Source organism: Octodon degus, unplaced genomic scaffold (genome assembly GCF_000260255.1).
Source record: "Octodon degus isolate 3935 unplaced genomic scaffold, OctDeg1.0 scaffold00072, whole genome shotgun sequence".
Taxonomy (NCBI): Eukaryota; Metazoa; Chordata; class Mammalia; order Rodentia; family Octodontidae; genus Octodon; species Octodon degus.
This window is the reverse complement of record NW_004524648.1, coordinates 5,064,726-5,072,564: the sequence shown is the minus strand read 5'-3', so window position 1 is coordinate 5,072,564 and position 7,839 is coordinate 5,064,726. Positions and strand designations below refer to the sequence as shown.

At 43.0% G+C, this 7,839-nt stretch overlaps 1 protein-coding gene and 1 pseudogene across 4 annotated transcripts in view; one reads left to right on the top strand and one right to left on the bottom strand.

The window, feature by feature from the left end:
- Positions 1-7,839, bottom strand: part of Fam222b (family with sequence similarity 222 member B) — a 99,359-nt gene that overhangs the window by 56,403 nt on the left and 35,117 nt on the right. Inside the window, exon 1 of one of the 4 annotated variants that reach the window (XM_004635399.2) lies at positions 2,348-2,578. The exons of 2 other annotated variants lie outside the window; for them this stretch is intronic. The gene's annotated coding sequence lies outside the window, so the exon portion shown is untranslated. Of the gene's footprint in view, positions 1-2,347; positions 2,579-7,839 lie in introns of those variants that run through there. One more of the 4 variants, XM_023719964.1, reaches the window with a different exon arrangement.
- Positions 3,371-3,710, top strand: LOC101576242 (annotated as a pseudogene).

The following is a 7,839-nucleotide window of genomic DNA, read 5'->3' as shown; positions in this document are numbered from 1 at the left end:
AGTAAAAGTTAAAGTAATTAAATAACAAATTTTCAAATTTTCTTAAAATTCAAAACTAAGAAAATAAAGCAAGTAAAAGGTAACGTAACTTTATAAAACTTATCATGAGGTGTGATGGTGCATATCTGTAATCCCAGTTTGGTTTTCTTTTTCTTTTTTTTGGGCGGAACCGGGGATTGAACTCAGGTCCTTGCATGTAATCCCAGTTTGGGGAGGCTGAAGTAGGACTGCTCTGAGAGGTCAGCCTAGGCTACATAGTGAATCCAAGGCAAGTCTGAACTATGCAGCAAGACCCTAACTCAAAATAAATAAATAAATAAATAAATAAATAAATAAATAAATATTCTGAGACAGGGTCTCTAAATTGTCCAGGCAGGCAGGGCTTTAAATGGCTGATTCTAAGATTTCAGCTTCCTGAGTGGCTGGGATTATAGACACTCCCCACCACACCTGGCTCTTATTCTTTGTAAGAGTTTTCACCCAAACTGTTCCTGATTAGAGAATCAATCAATTAATGTGAAAAAAAATTACTTATCCAGCTAAAACTGTAAGGCAGCACCTGCGTATCAATTTTCCTCAAAATTAAACTCCAGTAAGATCATTGGGAACTAAACCTGTATTTCAAAACTACTCTGAGTAATTTATTGCCAAAAAAATTGATATTCACTCTATTGACATTGTAGCTCCTGATAATTAACACAGAAATAAACCTGGCTCAAACACCTTAGTCCGGGGCTGCGGAGATGGCTCAGTGGAATAAGTGCTTCCCTGGCAAGCGCAAGGGTCTGAGTTCAATGGGGGGGGGGCACCTTAGTTTTAGCCAGGCACGGTGGGACAAGGCCTGCAATCCCAGCACTGGAGAGGTCTCAAAAAGACAAAAACACTTTGTTTGAAAATGCCCAGTTAAAGCAAGAATACTATGAACACTCCTACCCAATGTATACACACAGGGTCAAGGAGACGGCTTAGAGGCCTAAGTGCCTACCTGGCACACATTTTGTTTCCAAAATCATTTGGGGCTTTCTTCCTTCCTAGCTTTTTCTTTCCTTTTTTCCTTCTTTCCACTCTCCCTGCTTCCCTGTGTCTCTCTCCCTCCCTCTCTCTTCAGAGACAGGGTTCCATTATATAGTTCAGGTTGGCCTTGAACTCACATTGAAGCCCAGGTTGGCCTCAAATTCACAGCACCCCTCCTGCTTCAAACTGTCTAGTGCTGGGATCAAGGCGTGCATCACCATGAACAGCCGGTTTGCGGAATTCTACTTTTCCTTCTTTCTTTTTTTGTATCTGGAATCAAACTCACAACCTCACACTTGCCAGGCAGGCACTGTGCTGCTGAGCTCTATCCCGGGGAGGGCATTCTACTTGCTATTGATAACTTTCCTCTCCATTTAAAACATACAGAGGTTTCTGATTTGGACTGAAGATGAGACATAGGCCCTTTAAAAGAAAAAAAAAAAGATCTAAAACCAGAAATATTTAAATTTAAAATTTTAATGCTACACCTATCCAAATAGTTTGGGAAGAGGACCCTTTTAAAAATAAAACCCATCTAGGGGCCGGGGAGATGGCTCAGTGGAATAAGTGCTTCCCTGGCAAGTGTAAGGGCCTGAGTTCAATCCCCGGTTCTGCCAAAAACAAACAAACAAAAAAACCATCTAGATCTTATCATGCTTGTTTTTTGTTTTTATTGTACAAAGCATTTCCTTTCAGAATCTATGAATACAAGAAACAGATTAAAACTTGTAAGTTTCAGTAACAACAGTAAGGTAAGTTTGCCCACTAGAGTTAGGTTCTCCAATAGAACTGAGCTATTATTACCAAATCACACCAAATGTACGCAAAAGAAGACACTTCAGCACATTAACTAACCTTGACAGGAAGTGCCCCCTTTCTCACTAGAATCCCCTTCCTTTTCTGATTGTAGAGCTGATTAGGGCAGTCCGAAAGAGGAAAATAATGAAGACAGCTTTAATGGCTATGCATCCCGTCCAGTTCCAAAAACCAACTCATAGCTTTTTTAGGGTTTACTACATCTAATGTCACATAAAGAAGTTCCTCTTCTCTTTCTTTTCTTCTCTATCCATTTTACTATTCAACGGACACATCAATAAAAAGATATAAGACTCCTGAATCTCCTTACCCAGCAGCAGAGGTGAGATGGAGGGAGGGAAAGAATGAAAGGTAGAGCTAGAAAATCAAATGAACTGATAGGATATGGAGATCTTACTTTCCATTCCATTTTCCTTTTTCTCACAAGGTTAAGTCGGCTGAAGTCGGGATCATGTCAGAAAAAGCACGCGCGTGCGCGCGCACTCACACACACACAAGCACACGCGCACACACACACCTTGCGCCTTGGAAAGGAGGTGAGGTTGCTCCGCAGCGCTCTCCAAGGGGCTCTGGGCTCTGCCCCGCCCGCCTGGGACACCTCAGTCCAGCTTGCCCCCGCCCAGGGAGAAAAGATGAAAAGGGGCTTCTAGTGGTCTTGCCAGGGGGAGGGGGAGACGGCTACTCCGGGTGCCAGGCTCTCAGAGCGCAGCACTCCGCGGTGCGCCGACACCCCCTCCCCCAGCAGGCTTCTGCTCACTAGCCCTCGCCGCCGGAAGCCAGCCCCGCCCCCTCTGCTCTGTTGCCCCCCCCAAGCACCCTCCCATCTGCACAGCCAATGGCAAGGAAGGAAACCAGCAGAGCGACTCGCAACGCAGCCAACCGGGGAGGTCCACTGGGAGGTCAGCCGCCAGGGATAGGCCAGCCACCCGCGGCCTCGGCCCTGGCCCGGCACCTCTTTGTTAACGCTGCCCCCATCCCTCCCGGCCCCCACCCCAAAGCTGTGAGCCAGGCATCCAGCTGCTGGGCCAGGTGACACCAAACCCCTTTTCTTGCTCTCCTGCCCACTCTCTGCCTGGGTACAGAGTGACCCACCCCCAAACCGGTGAACCTCTCAGAGTCTCATACTTCCAAAGAAACTGCCACCAAGAAACTCCAGTAAAAGGATTTGTCTCTAGGTCGCTCTGCCTCGCTCTCCTTTTCTCAGACTAATAAATTGCACTCCCTCAAAACAGTAGATGGATTTAGGCTTGCATATTAAATCAACCTCACACATTAGTTCTCCCAGTCAGAAACTCCTGCTTCCCATGATGTGGAAATTAAGGGATAGAAGGGGGGTTTAATTCAGAAATTATGTATATGGAAGTTGATAGGGTGGAGGAAGAAACACATCAAATTGTTCGCACAACACAAAAGCAAAAAAAATACACATACTTGGTTCCAATCTGTGTCAGATACAAGACATCTACAACCAGTTCAATCCAGGAAATCACTACCTTTATAGGCTTCACCAAAATTAGGATGCAAAGAAAAACGGGCAACCATGGCTGCTGTGGTCGCTGCTTGCAGTGGTCTAGGGAGGAAAGAGTTGACACAATGCATAACGGCTGCTCTCAGCCTCACAGATCGCCTAACCCGCACAGTGCTATGGAGAAGAGGTTGTTCACAGTATAAACAGGTAACCAACAGTGAAAACCTTGCCTGCTGCAATGGAGAACCCTTATAAGGAACCTCTTAAGAACTGTATCTTGTGTGGGAAACGTGGATTATAAGAATGTACAGCTTTTGTCCCAGTTTATTTCTCCATATACTGGCTATATTCATGGGAGGTCTATTGTGGGAAGAAACAAAAATTTCAAAAGCTATTAAGAGAGCTCAAATAATGGGGTTTATGTCAGTTATGTACAAAGATCCTGCGTATCTCAAAGACCCTTAAGTTTCCAACATTAAATATTGGGAGTAAATTTCATAAAGTTATTACCAATAAACTAACTTCATAGCAAGAGGTTGTAGCCATTATTGAATCATACTAACCTTTGGATAGAAGTGTTTCTCAAGATTGAAGCTACCCCCCATACACACACACCACTAAATGTTCACTAAGTAGACTGTGTACTTGAAATGCTGATACTTGTTACACTGCGCATGCTTTGAATAAAAGTGGACCTGTATGACTGTCACACACACACACACACACACACACACACACACACACACAAATTAGGGTGCAAACACCTAGATTTCTTTCAAACTATGTATCTAGTATCTGTACATACTCTGAGCAACTGACAGGCCACCATGTAACTGGTAGTTTGTATCAAAAATTTATTCTCTTGGGCCAAGGAGATGGCTTAGTAGAATAAGTGCTTTCCTGGTAAGCACAAGAGCTTAAGTTCAATCCCTGGTTCTGCCAAAAAAAAAAAAGGAGTATAGAAAAAATTTATTCTCTGAGGTCACTGGGGCAATATTTTAGAATGGAATATACTAAAGATTGTGTATTTTTCTAGATGTTGTAGTAGAGGACCACATATAAGTCACTCAAGAAACACAGGGCTAGGTATAACTCAGAGGTACAGCAGCCTGCTTCCCATGGGCAAGCTGTGGATTCTATCCCCATACTATACAAGGTGATCAAAAAAAGCCACTACTTAGATTGTTTTTGGGTCCTGGGGACTGAATCTAAGGCTTTCTCATCACTGAGCTACGTCCCTAACACACAAGACACACACAAGACACACACACACACACACACACACACACACCCTTGTTGGAGACAATTACCTAAGCTGGGCTCTAACAATCCTCCTCCTTATGGGGGCCTGCCAGTTAGCTCAGTTATTTAAGTGCCAGCTCCTGCAAAGGCAGTCAGGGGCAGAATACCACCTCCCCAGCTCCACCTGCCTGACCAGACTCACCCTTAAGGCAGCCTGAGCCAGTCAAAAAAAAAAAAATCCTACGATCCTCCTCCTTCAGTATGCTAGGGTGTTGGGATTACAAGTGTACTCCACTGCACTTGGTTCTAGGTTGTCATATTTTGTCACTAGAGTTCTTGCAACTGCAGAACATTAAATATCTACATCACACACAACAACCTGCTTATTCCCCATATACTACTACTATTTAAAACAAAACAAGCACTACGGATATTCAGTGGTGAAGCACTAAACTCAGTATACATACCCCAAAATAAAATAAAAATAAGATGACACTAATTTTTAGTAGCTCCTTCATATGTACAGCTCAAAGTATTTCTTATATAATACCTTCAAGTCATGCCAGGCAGTGGCATATGCCTGTAATCCCAGCACTTGAGAGGCTGACAGAAGGATCATTCCAAGTCAATAACTTCTGACGATAACCCACTAATATTATAGACTGCTAGACAGTGTTAGATTGTTTAGTTGAATTCAAACACCTATAGTATGTAGAATGCCAATAGAATATTCACCTCTGACAGGACAAAAAAAAAAGTATACAAAGGAAAGATCATTTTGTATTTATATATACAAAATAGGATAAATTTACAGCTACTTTCGCTTAATTCAATGAGAAGAGCTGTACTAATACTGTTTGGACAGAATGTCCTGTCTGCTTCTTGTACTATGGATAACCACTAAGAAGATAACAATGTACAATGTATTGACTATCAAAACTGTCCTATTAATCAGCTGTGAAACTGTCTCATTCATATTTATTTCTCAATAAAAAAATAATAATTTTTAAAAAAGAAGGATCATTCCACGTTCTAGGCCAGCCTGGGCTACCCAGTGAGGTCAAAGTCAGCATGAATTGCATAGTGAGACCTTGTCTCAAAAAACAAAAACTTAAAACTTGATGTCAAATGCTTGTAATTCCAGCATTCTGGGATGTTGCGGCAGAAGGATCACAAATTCAAGCCCAGCCTGGGCAATGTAGCAATTTAGTGAGACCCTGTCTCAAAATAAAGGACTGGAGATACAGCTCAATTCAAAGGCTCTGGATAAAATCCCCAGGAAGGGGAAGAGGAGAGCCAGTGTATTTTTCTAACTTGAATTGAAAGAGTGGGCTAGCTTTGGGGAGGGGGGGCAAAGTTTGAAGTAAAAGTAAACAGAGAAACTGGCTCGGCAGAATGAGCTTGGGTCAAGTAGAGAAATAAGAAAGTAAGAGCAAAGTACATGCTGTGTTTGAGACACAGTGTGGGCTATCATGGAAAGCTCCAATAGCTGGGCTAGCCTGTATTAGTTAGGTTTCATATGAAAAGAAAAAAAGTGAAATTTTAAAATTATTTTGGATTCTGACAGACTATTACACAACAAATGTACCCAGTTCCACGTTCTCCAGAGAGCTTCTGGGATCAGCCTCCTAGTAGTTGGGTGACCAGGCTTTCACATCTTTTTTTCTCTGCTTTTAAAAAAAATTTTAAGTGGTAGGAATTAAATCCAGGACCCTTTCCATATGAGGCTAGCACTACACCACTGAGCTGCATCTACAGCTTTTTTTTTTGCAGAACCAGGGATTGAACTCAGGCCCTTGCACTTGCCAGGGAAACGCTTATTCCACTGAGCCATTTCCCCAGCCCCCCTACAGCTTATTTTTTTTTTTAATTTTATTTATTTATTTATGTGTGTGTGTGGCCAGCTCAGCCCACCAGGGGGCGGGGCTGGCTGGCATGTGGTGCTGGGGATTGAACTGTGGTCCCTGTGATTTGCTAAGCTTGTTCTATGTAGGTGCTTTAAACCACTGAGCCATCTCACCAGCCCTTTTTTTTTTTAATTTTATTTATTTATTTATGTGCCTACAGCTTATTTTTAAAGCATGTAGGACTATTACATATAACTGTAAGCCCAAGACCAATCTGTGAACATGGTAATAAAAGAAAGGAAAACAAAAGGGGCAGAGGGGACTGATAAGTTTTTTTTTTTTTTTTTTTGGCGGGACCGGGTATTGAACTCAGGCCCTTGTGCTTGCCAGGGAAGCACTTATTCAATTGAGCTATCTCCCTGGCCCTGGGACTGATAAGTTTTTATATATTTGTTTTATTTTATTTTCAAAATACTTTTAGCAGAGCATAGGCTAATCCCAGTACTCAGGAAGCTGAGGCAGGAGGATTAAGGCCACACTGGCCTACACTGTGAACTGAAGGCCAACCTGAACTACATCGTGAGACCCTGTCTCAAAAACAAAAGGGCTGGGGATATAGCTCAGCAGCACAGCATCTACCTGGCAAAAGCCTGGTCCTGAGTTTGATTCCTGGTATAAAAACACAAACAAACAAACAAAACTTTTTAAAAAACTTTTGTGGAACTGGGGATTGTATCTGGGGCCTTTACACTGAGCTACAGCCCTAGGTCTCACTAACTTCCCTAGGCTGGGCTCAAACTTGTAATCCTCCTGTGCCAGTCTTCCAAAGTACTCAATTATAGGCATCTGCCAACAGGTCCAGCTTAATTTTGTAATTTTTGAGTGAAATCACAGAATTTTACTTGTTCTTAAACCCTATGTTAAACATCTTACTCTTCCCGCCCCCCCCCCCGGAACTGGGGATTGAACTCAGACCCTCGCACTTGCCAGGGAAGCGATTATTCCACGGAGCCATCTCCCCGGCCCCCCATTTTACTTTTAACAACCAATAAAAGATATTAATTCTTGGTACTCCATCCTCCAGAAAAAGATATTAAAACACAAACATCTCTCATATGGAAAACATCAAAGGCCAGGGAGATGGCTCAGTGGAATAAGTGCTTCCCTGGCAAGCGCCAAGGGCCTGAGTTCAATCCCTGGTTCCGCAAAAAAAAAAAAAAAAAAAAAAAAAAAGAGCCTGGGCCTAGCTCAGTCCTTTAAGTGGCTGCTTCCACAAAGCTGTCAGCCTCAGGTGGCTTGAGTTCGAACCTCACAACTCTCCCGCTGGCCAACGTGCCGTGAAGCCATGCTAGGAACAACAACAACAAAAAAATCCTTATTGGGGCTGGAGAGATGGCTCAGTAGTCTAAAGCACCTACTTGAAACAAGCTTGGCAAAGCACAGGGACCGCGG